This window comes from Phacochoerus africanus, chromosome 3 (genome assembly GCF_016906955.1).
Source record: "Phacochoerus africanus isolate WHEZ1 chromosome 3, ROS_Pafr_v1, whole genome shotgun sequence".
Lineage (NCBI taxonomy): Eukaryota > Metazoa > Chordata > Mammalia > Artiodactyla > Suidae > Phacochoerus > Phacochoerus africanus.
In genome coordinates this window covers 108,361,703-108,389,412 of record NC_062546.1, presented here as the reverse complement: position 1 = coordinate 108,389,412, position 27,710 = coordinate 108,361,703, and positions in this window count along the sequence as shown.

The window sequence follows — 27,710 nt, the reverse complement described above, 5'->3', positions numbered from 1 at the left end:
TGGTTGCGGCAATCATTATTTATCTATCCACACAAATTAAAGAAGTTAATTTGTGTTTGCATTTTTAGGCACCACACTGCACATTCTCTTTTTTCCCCCTATGGTGTGTGCCTAGCACCAACACCATCATGACAATTTGATAGTTTGATGGGTCATTACAAATGCAATAGCAAAGTCCTTATGACTAGCAAAAAAAAAAAAAAAAATTGAGGAAAACATTTTAAATGCTTTTAGAAAACCAGAAGGGGAGTGAATGACCAGCTTTGAGTGTCAGAGATAGAAAGCATTATTTTTTAAAAGGCTGAGCATGTTCCATGAAATCTTTGGGGAAGAATTTCTAAGGATCATGTGTTCTTTGGTCCTTATCTTTATAAGAGAGTATATATATTGGTGCTATTAATTGCCCTCTAGGATCTGAAATATAATCTCTGTTGGTAGGTGTGAGAAGGGGAGTGAACGTTGAACATTTTATCATTATCCAGTGAATCAGGGATGGAAGGGGTATATGTGTATAGTTTTTAAAAAACATGCTTTGTTTATAGGATTGATCTTCCTTCCTGAATTGAGATTGTTGGTCAAGGCAACAGGACGGCCCACGTTTCAGACCTGAGCATTTGGTAGCATGCAGTTACTGGGAATAGAAAGAATACATTTGGGTCCATGAGCACATTGTGTGGCATGATTTTTAGCTGCTCTGAATGCAAGGTGATGTTTCAGGGAGAAAATGTTCAAATGGAGAGGGATGGGGTCTGGGAGAGAGGGTCCAAAAAGAGGCCAAAAAAATGAGGTGAATATTCAGCATGGGGTCCCTGAAGTCACAGGAATTTGGTGAAGAAGAAGGAACATTGACAGTTTGAGTTACTGAGATAAAGGTTAAGAGAATGAGGAAAAGGAAAAGGTAAGCAGCTTATTGCTTAAAGAGAAAAACAATTCACTGCAAGGGGTTAAGGCAAGAAATGTTTTATGAGATACAGACAATGAGGAAATTACACTCCTTTGTGGTGTTTCTTAGTAAAGGGAACACTTAGAAAAGAACAATCACTTAGTTGATAGGATGATGGGATCAGGCAGAGAGGTTTTGTTTTTGTTTTAAAACATATTCAAAATGGGAAGGAGATAAATGAGGACACAAGGTCCCAAAAGAAGATGACAGAAGATGACGGTCCTGGAGAGACAGCAAATCCATTCAAGGACCCAGGAGAGTAGATCTAGGAACCTGAAGCTAGTTTTGTAAAGAGGGAAGGCATCTTTGGTTTCCATGTTAGCCTAACTGGAAAAGTGTACATTAAGCCAAAATGAAAACTTTGATTTAGGCATGTTGAGTAGTATCGCAAGCAAACTGTGTAATAAACAAAATCAGTTTTAACTATACAATGGGATCTTCTTTATTTATTTATTTTTTGGAGGCACCCATGGCATATGGATAGCGGTAACTGGGTCAGGAATCAAACCCATGCCACAGCAGCAACCTGGGCCACTGCAGTGGCAGTGCTGGCTTCTTAATCCACCAAGCCACAAGAGAGCTCCAGAAACTCTGTTCTTTTAACTGAATTTTAAATAAAATCAACCAGTGAACTGGACCAAAGTAAATATTGGAGAGAGGCAAGGGGATGTACTTAACATAAAGAAATAGAGATACTGTCACTTCCTTCAAAGTCAGTTATTGGTAACAACTGATCCACCACTCTAAAAAAAAAAACAAAACAAAAACCAAAAAAAAGAAATATTCTATTAATAGAACATAAATTAATTTTTATAATTTTCTTTCCTAGTCTTTGGATTATACCTTGCCCTTCATTTTATTTAAGCTTTGTCTTTATGGACATGGAACTAAACATTTAAAGTGCTGTGGAAAAAACAATTATTTTTTAATTAAAACAGTTTAAAAAAGAAAGAATAAAGTGCTGTGTTTAACTTTCATTTTAAAGAATCTTAACATGACATGTTCAAACCACAACAAACTTATTTTTCTGCCTGAGAAAAAATCAAATAAAAAACATAATATCGAGGTAACTATTTAAAGCAAGACTGTGATCTATTCCGAAGTCCTTGCTGGTACATCACACATCTTAACCTGTTTCAGAAGACTTCCCCAGAAGCTCTTCTCTAGATATGTGTATTCTTCAATCAGAACAAAGAGGGATCTCATTTTCTGATATTGCAGTAAAATGTAAGAGCAGCCCTCTAGGTTAAATTATGTGAAAATCCTTTCTCTGAAAAAGGATTCGGGGAGAAGCAAACAGAATTGAAATAGACTTGGATATCTGAGTCATAGCTCCAACATCCAGTGGATCATAAACAATTACCTCATTTGATTTTATTTATCCCCTTCCCTGGCCCCATTTTTTTTTTTTTATACACTTGGGTTTGGAACAAGTTCGATTAGAGCAAGTAACCATTATGACAGCCTTTGCTATGAATCATGGATGAAGAAGTGGCCATAATAGGGCCACTATTAGTCTGTAGCCTATTTCGCATTAAAGTTCTTAAATTACATGCTGTCCTCTTTCACTTGCACTTAGAACTGCTTTTGATCTAAATGTATAATATCGGTCAAGGGATGTGTATGCTGTGGAGATAGGATGGTAGTTGTTCAAGTAACTTGCAAGGGTTTCATTACTAAAGCAATGCTACTTTTTATTAACAGTTTGACACCTCCAGAACGGAGGAGGAATTACCATTATCTTTCACTTTAACAAAACTGTATGAAGCAACTACAATCTACTAAAGGCTCTGTGAAGCGCTGCAAAGATGATTTCTCTTTTTAAATAATTTACCATGCAGCCTTGAACTAATCTTATCTCTATGTCAGTTTTGACGTCTGAAGTTGTGTGGTAGACATTAACCACCACTCTCAGGCACCTAGGCTTTGAACTATTTTCCATATTTGAGAACGTTTCTATTGCACAAGTTTCAGTGAAAGACACTCTCTACAGGAGATTTTAATTACATCACTGGCCCATGGCAGCCATGGAAGCACCCCCTCAGATCTCCATTCAAGAGAGAGCCCACTGCAAAGAGTGTTGTGCAGCTAAGTTCCCAGCTGCTGCAACCACAGGATTCACACAATGTTCATATTCAGGCCAATGCTCTCCTGGGACTGCTCACAGAGAAGCCCCACCAGCAGCCCAGGTAGAGTACTGGGGCCTGGCTTTCTACCCAGTGGGGGATGTTCAGAGGGGTGCCCTTGGCCCTGATGCTCTTATCAGCCTATAAGGGGCCACCTTGGAGCTATTACTATGGCTGAGGGCCCTTCCACCCAGCCCGACTGTCTCTAACTCTTCTCTCTCCTTGTAGGTGTTAGACTTGCATGGAGGACTAAAGTCTTTCCCTGCTGACTCCTGCCTTCTCTCCCTTTTATTCCTTTTTTTGGCTTTGCCCACAGCATGCAGAAGTTCCTGGGCCAGGGATCGAACCCACACTATGGCAGCAACCCAAGCCACTGCAGTAACATTGCTGGATCCTTAACTACTAGGCCATCAGGGAACTCCTCTCCTTTACTCTTTACAGATGTTTTCCTCAGTCAAGCTTTTGCACATGTAACTCCACTCTGTCCATTCTGGAAGATCAAAAAATGATAGAATGCCATTCCGCAAACTTGTGTTTGATATACAGGAATTTTTTCTCTCAGAGAAGGTCGATACATTTCATCAGGCTGGACCTCCCTAAGATGTACACAAACAGAAGTGGGATCCAGCCTCCTGCTCTTCCTATGATAAGATATTGTGAAGAGCCAAAATCAATAAATCTGTTTCAAATGCAAATGGTTGGAGTCCAGGCAAACTACACAGAGCCAAAATCAAATGCCATTGCAGGCTCTGGCATGTTTCCTTGACTGAAATAGCCATTCTTTTTTCAGAAATGCAGGAAGGATAAAAAGCATAAAAAAATGCCAGTACTGTAAATCAAGGAATAACAAGGCACAGCTCATGGAACATTTGCTTGTCCTTCATGTTACATGTAGTTGAACTATTCCATTATGCTACTAAGTTGCTCAAACCTACTGGTTTCCACGTGAAGAGAAGATAGAAACTGGAATATTTATTTCTCCACTTTGGCCACATATTGGTGTTTACTCAGAAACTTCAAATATTGATCTTCATAGATGGGGTCATGGGACTGAATCATGATGCATTTAGAAGCATAATAACCACACTAGCTCTTCACACTAGTTCAATAGACTAATGATAGTTCACAGTTTCATAGATCTTACCAGGGAATTAGAACGATTAACCAGCATTAATCTATACTTAAAATTCCCACAGCGAGTTTTCAAGGCAGTCTTCCATTTATCCATCCATGTATGCATTTGTGGGTATTTTGGAAGCAGTATACAATATAAGAACAAACAGAACAGGTACTAGCCTTCAAGGTGCCCTTGTAGGTAAGGGAGGGGCTAGATGAACCTGTACTGTCAAGTCTTGAATAGGAACTCTCTTCGTGTCTGATAAGAAATGGTTAGAACCAACATCCCAAAGAATGGTGAGAAGTGAGTATTGCAATAGGCAGCTTTTCCCTGGACTCCACGAGCATTTGATTAAAGGGTATATGCAGATATGCAGCCAGAGTCCTGGGCCTCCTCTCCCATTTTGCAATTACTCCTGCGTAGCCCTTCAAGACCAGGGCAGTTCTATAGGGCAACTGAAGGTCCTACAGTGAAGAGGCCAGTTTTCTATATTGCAGGATTGTAGGCTTGGTCTGTGCTGTCCTCCCACTAAATGCCTTAAGTAGTACATTCCCAACATGGCTCTGCTGAGCAGTTCATCTAAATGAGACCAACCTTTCCTTGAACTTTAAAGACACATGACTCTCTCACTCAGTGTATCACAGCAGGTCCATCATACTTAGTCAGAGACAATAACGTGAGGTACATATGACTCCCAGTACCACCTCTGAAATATTGGAAACCATCTACCCCAGCTTAATAACTTAGGTTTCAGTGTCTAATGAAATCACTGAGCTATTACTTCATTTTTTGGCTTACTACTTCTACCTTAAAGCCCCCTAATTCACATTTCTAAATGCCCTTCAGAGATTGATGGACTCAGAAATGTAGATGAAGGATTTTTCAGTGATTTTTTGACATCTCAGGAATCTACCAGCAGGCCAACCCAAATCCCAGGCCAGTAGACAGTAATTTGGATGCTTGAGACTGGTCCAAATGGGTTTTTATCCCATATTCTATTCTAGGAAAGGAAGAAGAAAAATGGCATGCCTTGGCAACTGCCTTCTAGTTACATAGTATAAACCTCTGGGAAGGTAGGCATGGGGTTGCCCTTGCATCTTTTTTGTCTGCTCTAAAAGTCAATTAGCAACCAGGAAGCATCTTTGGGATATAGGGACTCCATGGCCTTTATGTAACTGTGAGCACCATTAGGAATCTATGAATCTCTCACATTTGAGTTCCACTATACAGCAAACAAAACAAAACCATCGTCTGCTAAGGTTGCTTGTGTGGACAAGGTTTGTATTATAGAGTTGCAGTATCCTTGGATAGGTGCTCCCTGTACCACCAGGCCAGGTAATTAAAGAGTAGTATGGACTTTTTGATCTATACCATGAAAATATGCTGTTAGTACACCTGCCATGCCCTCAGAAGACAAGCATGATTGGCTAGAAAACTGTCAGAGTCCTGCTATTTGTCTCATGTGGATGATATGAGGACCAAATGAATTGATGTAAATCTTGGACCTAAAATAATGTATACCCTACAATCAGTACTAAGCATCAGTGTTCTTTTTGACAGAATTTGTGTCACATTTCTATCTGAGATACTCAAGGCTATCCCCAAGGAAGCAAAGAGATGACCCTGGTTCTGAATTAAGAGATTATATTATGGAAGGAGGCAAAATAGGAAAACAGACAAACCAAGGAGGATGGGAAGATGGAAAACAGACTTTGTGAGGGTTGCTCCACCCTTCATGTGGTTGAAGGGGATGAGGGGAGGGAGTAAATCAGAAGTAGATTAGTGGGGCTAGGGTAATTCATAGAAAACTCATTCCTCAATGAAACACAAAGGTCAAATCAAATTTTCAACTTATGGGAAACCTGCAAACATTTGAGGACTACAGTGGTTCACATAGTTCAATGATTCTGAACTGTTGGGAAAGGTGATGGGGTTTGAATCAAGGCCCTGGTCAGTGGTTGCTGATCAGGGAAGGGGTCCAGGTTTCTAGGGATTGAGGTCCAGCAGGGACTTGCAATTTGTCAGAATGCCAAGCAAGCAGGTGGCAAGCAGGGCAGGGCCCCGCCTTACATCTAAAGCTTTCATCTCTCCACGATTTCTTGGGATAATTAGAACTCTCAGTGTTTCACAAAGAGCCTCCTCTAATAAGTTTGGTTAAAAGAGATAGCTTTTCTTATGGAGCTGACCCAAATATCTTCTAATTGACTCTGTGTGTGTACATACATATGCATATGAGTATGGGCATAATATCATGTTTTGATTTTCATTTCAAAATTCTAGTGATTATAGAACATAAGGCAGGAAACGTTATAAAAGTGCATGTATTATAAGACATATTGTAGCGATAATATATATGGAAGCAGATAAACATAGGTTTGAATCCTACCATTTACACCCTGGATGAACTTAGATAAGCTTGCATCACTTCCAGAGTCTCTTCATCTGTGATACAGAGATGATAATATCTACTTCGTGGCTCACTGAAAGATTAATTACAGTATGCAAATTACTTAACATAGTGCAGTAGTGCAGTGAATTCTCTTCTTAATCTTGGTTTTATGATAATGTTCATTATCAATAAATTTATTCCCAAATTAAGGAATGTTTACTACAGAATCATATTAGTCTTGCTATAGTATGTGGGGATTCATCAGATATGGAGGAAATCATAAGAACTGTTATTAAGATATTTCTGCTAGAGTCAACATACTATGGCACATGGGCCAAATTTAGCCTGCCACATATTTTTTAAATAAAGTTTTATTGGAACACCATTATACTCATTTTTTCACACATTGTCTATGGCTGCATTTGTACTAGCAGTTTTGAAAAATATAATATAGTAATTAACAAAGTTGGGTGGTTTTGAAAAATATGGTGTGGTTAGCAAAACCAAGAATATTTGTTATCTGGCTCTTTATAGAAAGTTTGCTGATCCCTCTTTTAGACTGTCAGTCCTAGATTTGGACAAAAATCCTCTGATAAAAATGTTTTAAAAAATTATAATATAAGCTATATGGCATAAATCCATAAATGCAGTTTAAATATCATTGCATGGATAATCCATTAAAGCAAAGAGTAAGCATCATATGAAAATGTATGATTTATTCATTAAATATTATGCCATTTAAATATAAGGTGCAATATAACTTCAATATTTAGAGGTATGCCATTCAATGAGGTTTTGCAACTTATTATGATAACTCAGTACTTCACTAGACAATAATACTATCGGAAAATTATAATTCAGAGGCAAAAAGATTGCAAGGACATGTTCTTCATTGACTGTTGTTTTTTTTTATTTTCAAAGCTTCTATGGAAGTAGTAGTTGAAGCAGCATCAATTTCAGATTCAGGAACATGTAGGGAGGGTAGGATCCATGTTCCTGATTAGGAGCAGGAGTCACAATTTCAATAATAGCAATGGTGGCAGCAATGTCCCCACCAGAACTGTCAGTGCAAAGAAGGGGCTCATGGGTTCTGAGCAATGCCACTTGCTCTTTTTCACTTCTCCAGCCTAAAGAATGGGGGTAGCTGCTTTGCACAATTTCTATAATCTCTCATTAACATCACCACTCCCTCTTTCCTCCTCCAGTATTTCCAAAACTTTGGTGACAAATTCTTGTGTTAAATTCCTCTTTATATGGAATGCATGGGGTATATTCTGTTTTCATTATTGAATCTCAAATGTTACAGCATTTCCTAATAGGAGTTAGATATACTGATTTCAATGTTGTGAAAGATAAAATCAATGGTGTTAATTAAGGCATTTCTATCTCCATCTATAGGGGTGATGGCAGAAACACTATGGTCAAGAAAGATGAATCCATAAAGAAAGAAAAAGGAATGGGTGCAAAGTAAATAATCTGTCACTGTGTGACTGGCTGATCTATCAAGACATTAACCACATCGGGGCTCATGATTGACTTCTGCGTTGGCAGATTGGATACTAATCATTAGTGGCTGCTGGATTAGCCTTGACAATGTGAAGTTGTCCTCTAACATTTGCTTAACCAATTATCTGTATCAAAGGTCCATCTGTTCTGGTTTGAATAGCATCCCTCCAAAATTCATGTCCACCCAAAACTTGCAAATGTGACTTCATTTGGAAATAGCCTTTGCAGATGTAATTACTTTAAGATGAGGTTGCCTCAGATAAGAACAACTTCTCTACACAATGACTGGTGTCATCTTGAGAAGAGGGAAATTTGGACTCAGGACAGAGGAATAAGGAGAACCTCTGTGATAAGAGTGATACATTCCATACCAAGGAATTCTAAAGGTTGTCAACAACCACTAGAAGCTATGAGGAGACACAGAAGCGTTCTCTAGTGTCTTAAGAAGGAGCATGGCTCCGCTTTCTAGCCTTCAGAACCGTGAGAGAAAAAAATGCTTTTGTTTTAGGCCAGCCAGTTTGTGGTCATTTGTTATAGCAGCCACAGGAAACTGATACACTCTATTTATTTGAAATTTCTGGAGAATTTCTGTCTTTTCAAATTAGATATTATCTTCATCCCTCATGGCACCAACACAGAATACCATTGACCATGTGGCCTCAACAAAAAACATTCATTTCTCACATTTCTGGAGGCTGAGAAGTTCAAGAACCAGGCACCAGCAGATTTGGTGGCTGGTAAGAAAACTGGTTCATAGACAACTTGTCTTCTCACTATGTCCTTACATAGTGAAGGAAGGAGGGAGATCTCCAGGGTCTCTTTTATAAGGACACTAATCCCATTCATGAGGGTTCCATCCTCATGACCTAATCACTTCCCAAAGGACCTACCTCCTTATACCATCACTGAGGATTAGGTTTCGACATATGAATTTGGAGTCGGGATTGGGGGCACAAACCTTCAGTCCATGGCAGATCCTAACTAATACAGACTTTTCTTCTCCCAAATAGCCTATAACTCTGATAAGAAATTTACAATGAGATCAAAGTAAAACTACACTCCCACCAGACTAACAGATGTTAAACCTTCTGTGTATTATCCAATGGTTTTCCAGGTACACAGTGGCAAAGGGCATGGTCTCTGGAGCCAAGCTATCTTGGTTTAAGTCCAAGGCCTCATCTAGCTAACTGCATAACCACTGTGTACTTCTGTTTTCTTATCTGTAAAATGGGGAGGATAACATTGTTTACTGAGTCTTGAAGATTAAATGGGTTAAATAGGCATAAAGTGCCAGTTGCCAGTTTATTGTCATTAAAACACTATTTTTGCATAAGTGAAATCCATAGTATTGAATTTTGTATCTATGCTGTTTTTAAATTGACATATCTATACTTTAATTTACATAATATATTTCAATTTAATATAATCAGCACTATATTAAACACCTTCACATATTTCTACCACATGCTTACTAAGGGAAGATCAGAAATGATATTATTCTGAAATCACAAACCCTGAATAAGATTTTTTTTTAATTTCAAAACTCAATGAAACATGGTTCTAGGTTATCCTTTCAGATTTCTTCTACCAGATCTTTTTTTCATTCAAAGCTATTACGTGTTTGTTTGTTTTTAATTTTTGTGTTTTATTTAAAAAAAAAATTTTGGTCGTGCCCAAGCATGAAGAAGCTCCTGGGCCAGTGACTGAACCCAAACAACAGCAGTGAGAATGCCAAATCCTTAACTGCCAGGCCACCAGGAAACTCCCCAAAACTATTATGTTTTTAACTTGCTATGAGAACTTTATAAACATCCTTTGTGTTATCAGTTCTGTTCACATTTGAGCCATTCTGAAGTGGGAAAAAAGCATTTCTGCTCCATTATTATAAAGGTTAAAACACATTATCTTTAAAACTGTAATTATCTGCCAAAAGTAGTTTGTCATCACACTCACGTCTAGGTATTATTGAGCAAAACAACAACTAGATAAACCATCTCATGGGGTTAGATAATTAGGAACAACTCCTTGTCCCTTTATTCATGTTAGGCTTTTGAAGTGTTAAGGTGAAAAAAAAATAAAGAAAAAAGAAAAAAAGAAAAACCCCAAACAGATGAGCTCCACTTTCTAAAGGCACAGATGAGAGGCTAAGAATGAATGGGTGACTGAAACCTCAGGTCTTCATGGAAGGCCTGGGCAAGCTAGTGGTGCAGTGATCATTTTGACAGAACTGAATAAACTACCTGGAATCCTTTGTCATCCATGACTGAGAAAGGAAAGTTTCCTCTCCATTTTTTTTTTCTAACTGCATTCATACTGTAGCTTCTAAGGTTAGAGTTCAACTTAGCCAGCTAGAAGGTGAATGCCTATGTTTTCACAAAGATCAGAAATTTGTTCTACATGAACCTTTCTCTGTTTTGATGAGTTGATCAAGAGCATATATGAAAACAGAAATGACTTCCTTGCTGAGTCCAATGTTACATCCCCCTCAACCTTTAGAAAACAGCCCCTGTGTTCACCTGCCATTAGCATTGCCACAGGACCACTGCACATCGAAGTGGCCACTAAGGAGAATCTTGCTTAAAACAGCTGAAATCAGATTTCTGTGGCAATCGAGGTTATTAAACCACTGTGAGGCCAAAGCCTCCAGTCCTGACCTGGTGCTTCATTTGCATGGGAAAGTAGCCAAAGTTGTTAAACCATTCCAACATTCAAAATTACAGATATAAAAGCACTCTACTCTGACTACAATAAAGAGACATAATTCAATTATACATATGACTTTTTGTGTGTGTGTTTGTGAGCAAATACATTCTATTTGCTATAAGCCCCAAGCTTTCCATGTCATCAATGCTACCATTAATACTGTCATTATTTTAGTGAATATATACCCCTAGGCTATCTGCGTGTTGGAAATAACATCTAAGAAGGAGGTGTGATATCTGAATGCTTAGTGCTAATATTGTCCTGTGTAGGCTTGGATAAATCATTCAGGCTCTCTGGATCTTTGTTCATCTAAATGGGAGAAATCCAGAGCATCTGGCTTCATGTGTCTCTACCATGTATGATATTTTATGATTTTATTTTGTATATAACATCACTATCCCTTTCATTTAGCAATTTCCTACCATTTTCGTAAGTAGTTTTCACTTATAAGGTTGCCTTAAGAGTTAAAGCGTATTACTAAATGAGGAATAAAGTAAAGAGGGGAAATAGAAAACAGTTAAATATTGTATTAAAAATAGTTGTAGCCCCACTTAAAAACAAGCTGAGCTTAAAAGACCAATCAAGAAGATAGTGACTAAGCTTGTAACCTTAAGGAGAGATGAGGCAGACTCGAGGGCAAAGGGGTAAGAAAATCACACTTCATGAAATAGAGGGAAAACATTAACTGGTGAGATCAAAGAAGGAGAGGAAGACAATTTAAAGAGGGGGTGGTAAAGTTTAAAAAGACAACCTGATGAGTGATGAAAATTTTATTTCCAGATAGCACTTTTTTCAATTATATTTAAGAAGCCTCACATTTGAAAAAGTCAAATGCAATGCAGTCATGGGGAATAAGGGAAACAGAGGGCTGGCTCAATTTTGATTTGCTTCTGAAAATATATCAAAGCTAGAAAGGCAGAAGAAGAGGTGAGCCTATTATTTAGTTCTTTCATTCCTCATGTGTCCCTGAGAAGGTTTTCATTATTTTTTATCTAGGTGCAATGCCATCTTGCATATTACTTTTTGTTCTCCAGCATCTTCAGTAGAAAATCCAGGCAACCCTGAACAATGGTTTGTCACAGAACTGGTCTCAACAATGCATTTGCCTTAACGTAGTAGTTTCATATTTACACTTCACTTGACATGAAGCACAGTTGATTATAGTATTTGATGAACAATAGTACAATCATAAGAAAATGATTTGTAAATAATATTGGAGAAGGAGTAGAGAGACAAAGCTCTACTGTCAACTGCTATTTAGGAAGTGCACAGTCTTTGGCAAGTCACTGTGAGTCTTATTGGCATATATAAAATCTGCATTGCTTAAGTCACAGTTTTGCTATGGCAGTTAACTGAGATATTTGTGTATGACTCTGGATTAAGAATTGATTTTCAGAATGTCTGAAGGCTGATGGGAAAAATCAAATGTAAGGGGAAAGAAGCATAGAAAACACAAAGGCTAGAAGATCTGGAAGCCACACTGGTTCCTGGCAAGTCAAGAACGAATGATATTCAAAATACAAAATGTGGTGACTTATTTTCCCTTGGATGGAAGGCCTGGGGGAAGGAGACCAGATTAGGTTCAGGGAAGTGTGTGGATTTGGTGGCAGGTGTTTTGTTTTACTGGCTACATGTGAGAGGTGTGGGGTTATAAAGATACTGAGGATGAATTTAAAGGAAGGTCCAGATTCACCTGGAATTTTAATTTATGTCAATAAAGGGCTTATTAAAAGAGAAGAAAGTTTGGAGCATGTCTCTGAACACACCCCTGGATGCTTTCCTGGAGTCTATCATTACTTGGTCCCAGGGAGCCTGAAAACTTATCTCACACACATATACAGACCTCTTCTTTTTAATTGTAAAAGGAGATCAGTTCTGATTGGTTCCTGCTTATTGTATAATGTTACAATTGAAGAAAATAACTGAAAAAAATTTTTTTTCAGCCAGAAAAAGAAGTCAGCTTGGAAATTTAACATGTTTGAAATTAGATTCATAGGAGTTCCCCTTGTGGCTCAGCAGTAATGAATCTGACTAGTATCCATGAGGGTGCAGGTTCGATGCCTGGCCTCACTCAGTGGGTTAAGGATCTGGTGTTGCCAGTAGCTGTGGTATAGTTCACAGATGTGGCTTGGATCTGGTGTTGCTGTGGCTGTGATGTAGGCCAGCAGCTGCAGCTTTGCTTTGACCCCTAGCCTGGGAATTTCCATATGCCATGGGTATAGCCCTAAAAAGAAAAAAAAAATCCTAATTCTGTAAAACTAAGAGTGTCAGGTTAGGGGTTGCAGAGGGATTCAAGAAGCCTCTGATTTGGGACTTGCTTCCCCTGCATGGTGTCAGGCTTCCCCAGGGGAGGAATCCAGGGAGCCAAGTCAGGGTGAAGTAGGTGTGGGAGGGAGTGGATTCTTCAGAACAGAGAACCTTGTTCAAAGGGGTAAAACACAGAAACAATGGAAAGTGATGCATTTAAAAACCACAAAGAGCTGTGCACCACACAGAGAATGCAAGCACATCTGTGCCTAACAGTTTGAGGGCTGTCTGTATCTCTTTGGAACTAGTCCTTTCTGAGAGGCAATAAATAGTCCTGCAAACAGATTTCTTATATATTCCTTCTCAGAAATATTTACAATTTAGGGAATTTTTCCCTGGGTATATTCATGTCTCTCAGTTCTTGGAGAAAACTGAGAAATGGGTGTTACCTGCTTATGATGGAGCCCCCACCCAAATGATGGCATTTCGCAGATTTGCCACATCCAGCCCTGTCTCACTTTGTAAAAATAAGGAACAAGGCTCTCAGAGTTCTAGCAAGGAGACATCCTGAATTTGGGAGAAACTGTGTCTGCAGCTTCTCACAGGCTGTTGGTACAATTTATTGTGAAATTATATCGCATAATTCATAACAAAAGTGACCCTGAATAGTGACAGTTAAAAAAAAAGTAATAAACATGACTACTGCTAAAAAACCAAAAAAAACCAAGAGCCCAAAAACCTCTGAAGACAGAAACAAGCCTTGTAATAACTTGGAAATGATTTTGAACCAGCCTCAAAAGGTAAAGATAAGCTCTTTCTGCTGTCACACAAATACCTCCTTAGACGGTAATATTTGAATGGTGTCTACCTTTAAAATGTTTCTCTTTTCAATACAAAATACAAACTTCAAACTGTTTTCCTAACCCTCAGATTGGGCTGTATTAACCTATTAAAGGAGAGAATACACTCACCAATATGGGAACAAAGTTTCCTCCGAGTATATTTATTCCTCCGGAATTCTGAAGACATGAATACTGAATAAGATTAGAACTTTGACAACAATGCAAATCAATCCCAACGGCCCAAGTGAATGTAAATAACAAATTAAATCATCTTAGAAAATTGCTTTCTGCCTCAGTTAAATAGGAGAGGCCAAATATCTTTGACAATGCAGAGGCATCTTGACATTTTTTATCATAATTCTTCATTGTTCTTCTAGGCAGCGATGGAAAACTTTTCTGAAAAGGCAATTTCTTATCTGAAATTATGGAATGAAAGTGATGGCAAGAATCAGGCCAACTTGCTACTAACTTTCTCCTTGCAGCTAATTTCTCTGGGAGGCATACTTTTCTCTTACTTTCTTACTGCATCAATTCTGAGTACTCTGAGGGGCCGATTAGTGAAGAAGATCACCTTAGAGGAAGGGAATTGTTAGTAAACTACCTCTCTAATCTTTTAAGTTGATATAAATATCAAATGTTTAGTGACCAAACAACTAGTTTGTACAGTGAGTAATAAATTTAGGTTTTTCTCCGAAAGCTTATAAAGTTAAGAAAGGAGGCCATAAGTTTAGGGACAGATGGGTGCTGATTAACATCTTAAAAATTTTATTTTTCATCCCCTTCTTCTTTTTTTGGTCTTTTCTAGGGCCGTGCCCACTACATATGGAGGTTCCCAGGCTAGGGGTCTAATCGGAGCTGTAACCACCGGCCTATACTATAGCCACAGCAATGCGGGATCTGAGCCAAGTCTGTGACCTACACCGTAGCTCATGGCAATGCCGAATCCTTAACCCACTGAGCAAAGCCATGGAACCCACAACCTCATGGTTCCTAGTCAGATTCATTAACCATGAATTTTTGCCAGACATTCCTTGGAAACATGTTTACCAGAAAATTAGAATAGGTGGCTCAATAGTTACAGTATCTAAATTGTTATTTAAAATATAACCTAGGCTATAATATAATTAAGGAGTCAGATATTTTTGGATGGAAATATACTTAAAATAATAACAAAATTTGTTTCATATGCTGTTATTTAAAAGCAATACATGTGCATTAATGACCTAAAAAAAGTCTAAGATTTGTATGCATCTCTCACCGAAAGTTCTAATTTATATGCATAAAGATCTAGATATATTTAGTAATATTATAGGTAATAAACAGCCTAGGTGTTACTTTTATTAAAGAAATTCCTTTAAAGATAATCATTCTTTAGCTAACATTAAATAAAAATTTATTATTTATTAATATGAGAAAATATAAGATGATGCTTTTTAGGAGAAAATGAAGATAAAATGATAATTTTTTCCCTCCAAGTATTTGGCTCTTTTCACACTATTCCAAATTGTAATCAGTTTTGTTTTATGTCTGAAGTCACCAGAAATTTTGGATCACTTTGGATCAAAGGAAGTTCCCAAAGAGCTTTGTAAGAATTTCAGGAGTTCCTAATACCAGGGTCTACTAGGTGCTGGGGTATGGAAGGAAAAGGACATGGTTTCTTCTCTCAGTGTGCTGTCACTTGGTAATGAACAACTGAAATGGACTGTGGTAAGACCTACTAAAGAGCAAAGTATGGAAGCATGTCCAGGTGGGAGGAATGCCTCCTGCCTGGAGACAGAGGGAGAAGGGGTGGGTGCCTGAAAGCCCAAGCCACGGGAAGGATGAGAAGGGCTTTGACAAGTTGACGGGGTAGCTGGGATCTCAATAAGGAAAGCAGGACCCAGGTAGAAAGAACTGGTTAATTGGTTAATATGAATTGATTATTAGTAAGATACCTGGACTATATGAGAAAGGAAAAAAAGAGAAATCTCAAACAGGAGTTTCCCCTGGCAATAAAGAGATGAAATCACGCAGATATCACGAGAAACGTACTATATAAAAACTAAGAAGGAGAAAGCTGGAGACAAGGAAATTGAAGGATAGTCTAGGAGATGATTTTTATTTTTACTTTTTTTGCATTCAACTTCCATCTTTAGACATTTTCCTGTTTAGTTACTAAATACAAATTGATATGAGACCAGGAGTGACAGAAATGTAAATAGAATAAAGCACTGGCTCAAAGCACTTCCACTGCAACAAGTGTTGCCACATTCCCTTCTCATTATGTTTTCCAGTTATTAATCACAAGTGCACAATTTTGGGATGGTTACATAAAAACATATAAACAATTAATATCTTGCCTTTCTGGTTAAGGATAGAATGATCATATTTTAACCTAATGTCTGCCATATAGTCCTGAAAATATTCTTCTATCTGAGGATGTGCTAAAAAAGTTCTAAATATTTTTTAGAGGTTGTTTAATGTTTACATGGATTTGCCAAAATTTGCTTGGAGTTTGCCTAAGTTATAGGCAATATTTTGTTATCATAATGTGGCAATAAACTTGTTTATGCCTAAATTTTGTCTTTTGAATTAATTCCTTATGATTCATTCCTAGAAGAGAATAGGTCAAAATACATAAATATTTTAATAGCTATTGATAAATATTTTTATATTGACTCTATAAACCATGCATGTTTAAGTATCCCTCTCCCATATGGTGTCCAAATTATTTAAGGCTAGGGACTATACATTTTTATCTTTCTTTTCCATTATGATTTATTACAGGATATTGACTATAGTTCCCCTATGCTGTAGAAAGTAGGACCTTGTTCTTTGGAAATGTGCTTTTCTATTCATGACTCCAAGACATAGCACATTATTGGGCATCTAAGAGAAGCCTCATATTATTTGTCAAACTATTTAACAAATAATATTTGTAAAGTATTTGTGGCTGATTGATACCAGCCACCATCTATTCCCTTCTACGTAAGGATCGTAATTTGGATTTTAGCTGGTGTGTCATGAATCTACCTTGAAGATAACCTCTCTTCCAAGAAAGCTATGTGAACCCAATGCTAGATGGGAAATTAAATCTAGGCTAATGGGCATTATACAAGTTTTCCACAGAAGCTGCTTAAAGGATGATAATAGAGCTGGCAGATTAACTTTTTGTCCTTTCCATAATCATCTTTCCTGATACCTGGAATGTAGAGGTAATAGCTAGAGCTCCAGCAGCCATTTTAGAAAAGGAGTTAACATTGAGGATGGAATCCAAGTACTAGGCTAATTAAACAAGAAATAGAAAGAGCCTAGATCTCTAATAACCATAAAATAATCCCCAATAACCTAATAATCGTTCCTTGCACCCCTGTCTTAGGACTTATTTTATATAACAGAAATAAACATCTACCCTACTTCAGCCCACTTTATCTCAAGAGTTGGTTTCTAAACAACTGAACTAAATAGCTAATACTAAAATAATATTAAGTGAGCTAAATGACTGATAAAAATAATGTCAATGAGTATATGGTTTGACCTCCACCTTGACTATAAATATATTTAATTTTAGAATTTATTCATTTTATAAATTAGAAATACCAACTCAGATTTTTAAATTTACATTGGTTTTATTATTAGGGATGTTTATTTTACTAAGTGTGTTTAATATTTTTGTGAATTAGCTATCTGCCCCTTGACAATATTTTTATTCGAATCAGAACCTTGTCATCAGTTTTTATGAACTCTTCATATGGTATACAGAATACAGTAAAAAGCAAAACATGCCACATGTCTATATTTGTCTATATTTGAGCTATTTATTGCTTTTATAACATTTTACATTGGCATATAACATATTACTAATTTTTCTTTGCAACTCTTCAGAGAAGATAATTTTATGTTCCTACAGAGAATCTCAAAGATTCACGTGTTTATACTCATTTCCCTCAACTTCATTTTGAAATCCAAATCTACCTAAAGCTTAATTTTAAGAACTGTATCTCATAATCTGTTTTACCCTCAATTTTAAAGTGTCTTTTTATATTAAACATAGCAAATCACAGGAATTTGAATCCTGGTTCTAATGGATGCACTTCTTAGCCTCAGTACATTTAAATTTCCTCATCCGTAAACAGATTCAAAATATAAAGATTTAACATCATGTCCAGCCTATACTTTTTAACTCAATAGAGCCCTTTCTCTATATACTAAGCCTTTTAGAGCCTTCATAAAAGATAAATTGAAGACAATGACATTAGCTTAAGATTCATTTAATTTTAAGTACTGAAATTCAAACACTAAAATTTCAAATAAGCCTGTGTTTTAAGACTTACATCTATAATTTCAAATCAAATTATGTGTTGCTTGTTTTTACAGAGGAAAGTGGGTGTCATTATAGTCAGAGCAGTACAAGAAGTAAATAAATAGCTGAATAGTTACATTCGTCTTACTAGATAGGTTTTTCTATTGTTCACCAAAATATCTGGAGGTGATTAATGCCTATTCCTGGGAAACAGATAAAGTTTTCTGGACTCTGGGTTTAGTGGAAACATTTAAGTGGAGAAAGCTTCTGAGAGGTAAAACATTCATTTTTCCTCGCATTTAGTTCCCAAATGGAGACAAATAGCTTAAAAGCAATATTAACCTCAATGTGCTTAGGCTATTTATCTTCATAAGAAACAGTCTGAAAACACGAAAACAAAGCCCATAAAAATGATTTTATTTAATCACACAAGTATATCTCACCAAAAATCTTTAGTTATTTCCTTAGGGCTTAATTCCAACCTCAGTAACTCATGCACAAATTCTATGGATGTCAATGGAAGCCGTGCGTGTGGAACTCTGGGCCACATTTGGTTGTCATGGATGAATTAGCCAAAGAAGGCATGAGATCAATTTTTTAAAACATAAAGTGCTCTCATTCTGTAATCCTTTTCCATCCTTCCAAATTTATTGACCTAATCCAGTAATAATTATTGAATCTCCATAATATACGTCAAACCACACTTTCATGCATGCGTCGCAGAGTCAGTGGCCTTAGAACATTTACCTTTCCACATAAATGTTAATAATCTTGCAGTAATGTTTCATCATAGCAAAAAGAGAGTATTGTGACATGGTTTGCGACAAGGTCAATTTCACTTAAGGAAAAATGCTAACATTTTAAAAGTCAGCCATTAAATTGGGGTTGTCATTGCATTTTTGTTATCTTATTATAGGAGAGTAATCTGATTTCTCTAGGGCCACAGTTATTGAGGTGGGAATAAAATATTTATTAAAAGTCAGGATATATAATTGAAAAAATTTATATCACTTTTTCTAAGTTTCAGAGAAACTGTGTTTAAGAAAATCTTCCTTTAAAAATGTTTATCCAGATATTATGGTATGCATATTTTTCCTGGGAAGGTAAAATGTCTTTGAATTTCATGCAACTTGTTAGAATAATACTGCCTCCCTCAGGGTTTAACCCCAGCTCTCTCCTTAGTGAGTAAATTTAATGTTACATGTCTTATGTACCTTGAGCTACACATCTTGATTGGTCTTATAACAAGTATCTGTACATTGAGCATCTAAAGGGAGATTGCAGTGACTCACCAACATTGCCTGAAGTCATTTACTATCCTTTTCTCAAGTTCAGTGCAAGAGCCATCCAGAGACATTTCGATGGATTCAATTACATTCAAATCATAGTGTGCCATAAGAATCTTTTGCAGATGAATATTCTTGGGCCTGACCTAGTTCTGTATCTGATGTGAACTGTGCATTTTAATAAGCCTTCCAAATAGCCCTGATGCTACTGATCTACAGTCTATGCTTTGGCTAAACAGTGGCATCAAGAAAGTGGAAGCTAAGTCAGCAGTAAAGCGTGTGGTGAGGATTATGGGGGCAGGAAGTCTATGCGAACATCATCCTTTGCATCATTTGAATATGCAGGAGAAGCTTAGTGGCAAGGGGGCACCACACCTGGCTCACATATAGGACTCAACCATGGGGAATTAAATCAGATGCTATTTTTTATTGACTCTGCTATATCTACTATTGCTGCTCTCTCACTATCTGTTATGATTCATATAATACTATTATCCATGATTGTTATGGGCTAAATCTTGTAAAACCCACATTCATAGGAGGTAGTCTTACCCCCACCCCAGTGCCTCAGAATGTCACTGGTTTTGGAAAAAGAGTCTTTAAAGAGAGTTTAAATTAGAATTACCCCAGGATAACAGTTATAAATGGAAACCACCCTAGCAAACTCCATTTCCCTCATTCTAAGGCATATCTAGCTGAAGCATAAAGACATAACCCAGGTTGCATTTCAGGGCATTTGGCCTCAAGAAAAAGAGTCAACATGAGGATAAGCTGGATTTCATACCTCCTCTCTTCAAAAGCATTGTAATTCATACCTATTATATTTTTGTGAGTGGACTGTACTTCTTATTAATATAAAAATACATTGGGGGATGGCAGCAAGGGGAGTGGTCATGCAAACCCATTCATGGATAATGATGATGTCAGAACAAAACCTTAAGTACAATTTCAAGGCCCTGGGGAGCAGGCAGAAGTGAATGGATTCTTGAAAAACTGCTACTAGAGGAGGGAGTTTATTGCTTTATCACCCAAGCACACATCCCAATTCCCAGGATTAAGGGGTAGAAAACCACAGCCTTACTCTCCCAGCTTGGAGGGGCAAAGAGAGTGCAGAGCCCGAAAAAATGGCAGAAAAGGATCTGAAACCAGAGAGAAGTCATTGAAGAGTGTACTTTTGAAAAGCTGCTGTGGAAACTGTGAGGGGTGGTAAGTTTCTCACTTTCTTGACCAAACATGCTTCCTAGAACCTATGGCAGCAGAGAACCACAGCCCCACTCACTTGATTAAAGATGGCAAAGGGAACGCAGTTTTGGAAGAGAAACTTGAAATGTAAAGCGAAAATTCCAGAAGTGCGAGGTAAAGATTAAAACAGACCCCAAATCTGAATATAAACTCTACCCAAATCCTAGGCAGACTTTCTAACTTCCACCCATGCAGGTACAACCTAGGTGGCCTAGGGCAGGGAGCAAGCAGAAATCAGAGAGAAATTTATCCTTAAAAGAATTTTGTTGCATTGTGAGAAATCTGTGAGTTTGCCGCTTTGGGAAAAGAGGCATTTTCTAATTCATGCACAGCTTCAGTGGCAGAAAGCTGAAGTCTTGTTGAGTTGAGGAGTCAGAAAATAAGAGTTAGACAAAACAGAAACAGACTCACAGACATAGATGTGTGGTTGCCAAGGGGGAGGAGGGAGAGAGTGGAGTGGATGGGGTTAGTAGATGCAAACTATTACATTTAGAATGGACAAGCAATGAGGTCCTACTGCACAGCACAGGGAATTATAGCCAGTCTCTCAGGATAGAATGTAATGGAAGATAATATAAGAATGGGGACATATATACATGTATGATTGGTTTACTTGCTGCATAGCATAAATTGACACAACACTGTAAATAAACTACACTCTAATAAAAAATTTAAAAACAAAGAGGGTAGACTTGGAAGTTGGTGAAATAAATGAAAATCAAAGAGGATTTCCCAGAGGCAAGGAAGCTGCAGATAGTGTGAGCCACACCATCTGAAGGTGAACTTGGCCCCAGTACTTGAGTGACCACCAAATTCCACAAGCATAGTGAACATGCAGGGGAACCAGAATAAAAATAGCAATACCGTTTGAAGTTTGAGTCCAGACAAGAGAACTGCGTTTTTAAGATTAGAAAGGATACAGGAATCTTCTGCTGAATGAAGACTATGCAGCCGAGATCAAAATGAACAGGAAGCAACTGGAGTGCAGGGGGGGGGGGTGGGCCTGGGTCCAGAAGACAGCTGAGGACAAGAAATCCCTTCACCTGGCGTGTTCCACTTGGTATGCCAGAGCAAGGAAGAGCCCTGATCCTGTAGCAGAAGCGACAGGGTTTTGATCCCTGTTCACAACTTACCAGCTGTTCCAACATTAGGAAATGGCTAACCTTCTCTGAGTCTCTGTTTTCTTATCTCTAAAAATGAGGTAATAATAGCACTTCCTGTATTAGGTATTTGGGAGCATGACCTGAGTTAATATATGTGAGGCACTTTAAAAAGGCATGTATCATGTTCGCTATAATGATTGTGATAATATCAATGATTGTATCAATGAGGATGCTGATAATAAAACCCTTCACCAACACTGACATGAGCTCAAGAGTGAAAAGGGAGGGTAGGAGGACAAGACCTTGAATTTATTAAAAATACTCTGAATTGGAGTTCCTGTTGTGGCTCAGTGGTTAATGAATCTGACTAGGAACCATGAGGTTGTGGGTTCAATCCCTGGCCTCCATCAGTGGGTTAAGGATCCGGCGTTGACATGAACTATGGTGAAGGACGCAGATGCGGCTTGGATCCAGTGTTGCTGTGGCTCTGGTATAGGCCGGTGGGTACAGCTCCAATTAGACCCCTAGCCTGGGAACCTCCATATGCCATGAGTGTGCCCTAGAAAACACCAAAAAAAAACCAAAAAAAAAACCGAACTCTGAATTGCCTTGGTTTATGCTAAATTACACAGTAAAAGAAGCATGACATAAAGTTACATGGAAAAAAAAATCTTATTTTGGTTCCTCGAGCAACTGAATTTTTAGTTTTTAGATTCATTCCTTTTCCTTACAGGCACATGCTTACCTACACGTTCACACATGCTATTGGCTCACATGGTAAACTGGATTATATCTTACTTTTTTCATTCTATTTTACAAAGAGTCTAATTATAATTCTGACTTTCTCTTTTTTTTAAATCTAAATATTCAGGAAGTTATTTTAAATTTTCCATCTTTTTAAGAATTTTGTTTCATTTCTAATACTAGAGCATTCTGTCAGAGAATTCCATTTGTAAAATACATGGAAATAGTTTCAATTCAATTTATTTATTACAAGGTTAAAATTTTTACATCCATTTTAATTATTGTCTTCCTTGATGACATATGCACTCAACTCTCATGGGTGCCTTCCATGGATGTCTTGTCTACTAAACATGGGGATGCAATGATACAATGCAACTCAATTTCTATCCCTGAAAAATTTCACAGGGCACTAGTGATACAGAGGAACAACATTTTAAATAAGAAATCAAAGCAGCATGAGATATAGGCAAAAAAAGTATGGCAATGGCATTTAATACAGAAGCAGCTCAAGAATTGGAAAGATGGATCTTCATGAAAGAAGGGCTTCATGAAAGAAGTGTTGTTTAGATGGCATCTTAAACATGAAGGATACTTTCTTAATAGAGGAGAAAGGAATTAGGAGCGGTAAGGTTAATTATAAGTCACAGTAGTATAAAACAATAAGTGACTTCAGGAATTCACAAATAATTCCAAATATTTAAGCATAGGAGTAGTAAAACCAGGAGATCTGACGGGAAGACAGGATTTGGATTGTACTTTGCTTTAATTTACATGTAATAAGAGTCTGAAGTCAGGCCCTGGAATGAAAATTGAGAAAAGAGTATATATTTTTGGCCCATCTATACTATGACTTAATAACCACTTTTCTATACCCAGGGAAAGAAGAGGGTGTGAGTGTAGATTTGAGAATGTGGGAAGGTGAGGTGTTAAAGGAACTGGGTTACTTGGATTTTTAGCTTTAGTTGCAAGTGAATTTGTTCATAAACTAAGATTTTATTTTATTTTTGCTTTTTAGGGCCACACTCATGGCATATGGAAGTTCCCAGGCTAGGGGTCAATTCAGAGCTACAGCTGCCAGCCTACACCACAGCCACAGCAATGCGGGACCCGAGCCACATCTATGTCCTACACCACAGCTCACAGCAACACTGGATCCCTAGACCACTGAGACACACCAGGGATCGAACCTGCATCCTCATCGATCCTAGTCAGGTTTGTTAACTGCTGAGCCACAAAGGGAACTCCATAAACTACGATTTTATGATAAAGTCCAAGCTGAGGAGGGAAAGATGAGCTTGTACATCTACACTTTGACTGTAAAATTCCTATGGGACATCTACATAGTGCTGCCAGTTAGGAGGCTGGCAAATGGAATTTGAAATTTGAGATTCAAAATAGAGTCATGGGCTAGACACCTGTGTTTGGAAAAGACTGAAATTCTGACAATTCCCTTAGGTACAGTGAGACAATCAAAGAGCTAAGGGCAGAGCCATAGAAGGGCCAGTTATTTAAGAGATGGTAAAGAAGGGGAGATTGCAAAATTAATTAGGGCTTTCTAGAGAAACAGAACCAATAAGGTGTATGTAGGTATATATGTGTGTTATACATGTACACAAATGCATCTATCTACATATCTATCTATCTAGGTTTATTTTAAGGAATTGGCTTATAAGAAACTGGCAAGTTCAAACACCCACTGGGTAGGCCAGCAGCCTGGAGACCCAGGGAAGAGTTTCATTTGGTGTTCAAAGGCAGTCTGCCGTCAGAGTTTCATTCTTCTTGGGAGAGCTCACTGTTCTATGAAGGCCTTCAACTGATGTGATAAGGCCCACCCATATTATGGAGGATGATCTGTTTTACTCAGTCAACTGATTTAAATGTTCATTTCATCTAAAAATACCCTCTCAGAAACATCTAGAAGAGTGTCTGACCAAATATCTGGGTACTGTGGCCTCGTTAAGGTAGCACAAAAAATCAACCATCCCAGAAACTGAGGGGGATTCAGTGATCAAAGAGAGAGAGAGACAGAGAGAGAAAGAGAGACAGACAGAGAATTCATTTCTAAGACAGGAAAGGATTTCAAGAAAAAAAAACAATTGGTCTCGAAGTTTTAAGCAGGATGTGAACTAAAAATATGCTATAGGGTGAAGCAGTGGGAAAGATGACATCATAATAGAGGAAACGTCCTTTGGCAGGAGCCAAAGAACAAAGAGTTAAGTTAACGAGAGATGAGAAATTGGTGGCACTGTGTGTTTGGGGAATAGAAGTTAAGCAGTGACGACCAAAGGGAGAATGGGGTGAAAGGGAGTCTGCTTTTTCTATAGGACATGGAAAGAAATCAAATAAACCTGCTGTGATTAACATCTTGGCTGATACAGTAAAAGTGACTTCAGCTCAACACGTTAACACTCTGGGTGTAACTGCAATTTAACAGGGATTCACAGAAACATGATACTCTCATCCTAAAAAGTGTTCTCTAATTGTAAAATTTCAGTGAACTTTGGGGGAGGAGGGAGGCTTTTAAATACCTTTTGATCTCATGCCCATCAAAGGAAGCCACATAGGGAGCTGCCTCTTTTGCAAGGCAGATGGGGGCAAGGTGGCCTTAATAAGAGTGCCTTGGCTATTTTTTATCATTTCCTCCCAAATTATGTTTCATTCTTAGTTAATACTGTAATCTCTAAAAAAGGGTACTCTAATATTCATAAGCAAATTATTCTATTAAAATAATATTCTTGTTTATTTCACATCTCTTACAGTAATAAAATGTTTTGATGATTGGGAACACACATCATCAGCAGCAGTGAGATCTAGACTTAGCTTTTGGTATCCAGGCCAATATTATCTTTTCCTTTTCCAAGACCTATTCAAGTCTAAAATTTAGAAATAAATATACTTCATATTAATATTACTCATAATAATATACATCATATCATATACATACATGATATACAGACAAGTCTCTTTCCTATTATGCCTGATTACTCTCACGTATGTCACAAAATAAATCATATGATTTATATATCGTTCTGTTTTCTTCAAAACTTTAATGCCCCTAAAGGGAAGAAGCTATAGTTTGAAACCCAAATTTTCATGCCATTAATGTATGGAAAATATTAAAAGAAATCTTGTCTAGGATCTCATAAAGAATATAACTCATTTTTGGTCATTGCCACAAAATAAACTTCCAACTACTGGTGATGCACATCTAATTTGAAGCAGGGAAGTAATCTTGCTTGTTCCACTTGAGTTGGGCAACCAGGTGCTTTGCTGCATTTAAAGAACCTCCATTCAGTGTAATGGGTTGGGGTCACTTCATCTAATGTATCTCATTATATTGAGGGAATATAGTCATTTCAGTGACTTGTTTTAGATTCAAGAATGAGGAATTTTAATGTACCAAGGAAACTAGTATCAAGTTGTTTTCAGCATCTGATAAAATATTAGTTCATGAGCCTCCATTTTTTTTCAAATAGAGAGTTAAAAGTAAGATCCAATCCTGAAGATTTTATGACCAAACCATCTTTCATTTGAATAAGAGATTTGGAGGGAAGGTGGGTTTTAGCATTTCAGATCCCCTAAATTTCTCGTTCCTGACTTGGAACAACCAGCAGCAACTTCTTTTCTGTATGAGTTCTATATGTCAATGGCCAACAGCCAACTCAGCCTTTTCTAAGGGGTAGAATAGAGGCAAGGTCAGGGGCATTAACACTTGTACAGAAAGGCCTTTGTATGTGTGACTTCATGCCATCTTTACAACAGTCTCCTATGTTAGGTACAAACAAGATTGAGCCATATAAATGTATTACTTTGTAGGTCAAAACTTGTATAACACAAGCAGTTTCATTTGATTCAAACTAAAATTATTCTTACCTTAACACTAAAGAAACTGAGGTTCACAGGTGTTACACAATTTACTCAAGATCGAGCAGCCAGTACTGTTATAAGTCAAATTTTGGTTTCTTTCCTCTACCATTTTCTTCCTTAGGAAAATAAGACTCTAAAAATCTGATTTCCAGAAAATTTGGAATTCCCAAGGTCTCAAAATCCACTGCAAAAATTTACTTCTATTTTATACTTAGAAGTAGCCCAATCAAGTATGTCAGTGGGACACAGAAGCCAAGGGATAAAGCTATCAAAGCCCAAAGCTGGAATAATTTCAGTCAGTAAATAAATAAAGTAGCACTGAGTTGGAAATCAGAGTGTCCAATATATACCCCAAAGTCCATATGGGTATAAATGAATGAATAAATAAACAGATTATGGAAAACTGACAAATCTCTCCAGCAAAATTCCAAAGAGTTTATGTGGATACTCTGACCTCAAGGCGTAGGGCGTAACCCCCGGTCCTTAAGGGAGACCAGTGCAAAGGGAATTTCTTTCAAAGAGGACAGCATGGAAAGAAAGCAACTTTACAGTAGAGAAGGCTGACAACCACTAATGAGCAAGGTTAACATCAGCGGTGGTAAGTCATACTGATAATACATACTCTTGATATGATGTGATGAGAATGGCACTTTATCTCTGTGATCTTCCTCATGAAAAGTTATAACCCTAGTCTAATCATGAGAAAAAATCAGACAAATCCAGACTGAAAGACATTCTACAAAATACCTGACTAGTATTCTTCAAAACTATGAAGGTCATCAAAAACAAGGAAAATCTGAGCAAGTGTCAGAGCCAAGAGGAGCCTAAGAAGACGTGACAGCTAAAAGTAATGTGGTGCTCTGGATGGTATCCTGGAGCAGAAATAGGGACATTTGGTAGAAACTAAAGGAATCAGAATGAAGTAAGCAGTACAGTTAATAATAATGTATCAATAGGAGACCTTAATCTCGGCAAATGTACCATAGTAATAGAAGCTGGGTGTGGGATATATGAAGTTTGTACATTTTTAACAGTCATAGAAAAAAAAGTTGTTTTAAGGATTCAAACCAAATGGGAAAAGGTCATTCTGAATAGAATATGATTTTAAGCATCTCATGTACACTATGGGTTTCCACATATTTGTTAAAAAACTTAGATTGTATAACTCACAGTGATGTGAATTTTTTTAAAAAAATCATCAGTAAAAGCTACTTTCCAAAGAGGCATTTCCAAAGAACATAAAGACTGACTAAACCATTAGCAATATACAAGTGCTTTATTCCATCATAAGATATTGAGAATAAATAAAAATA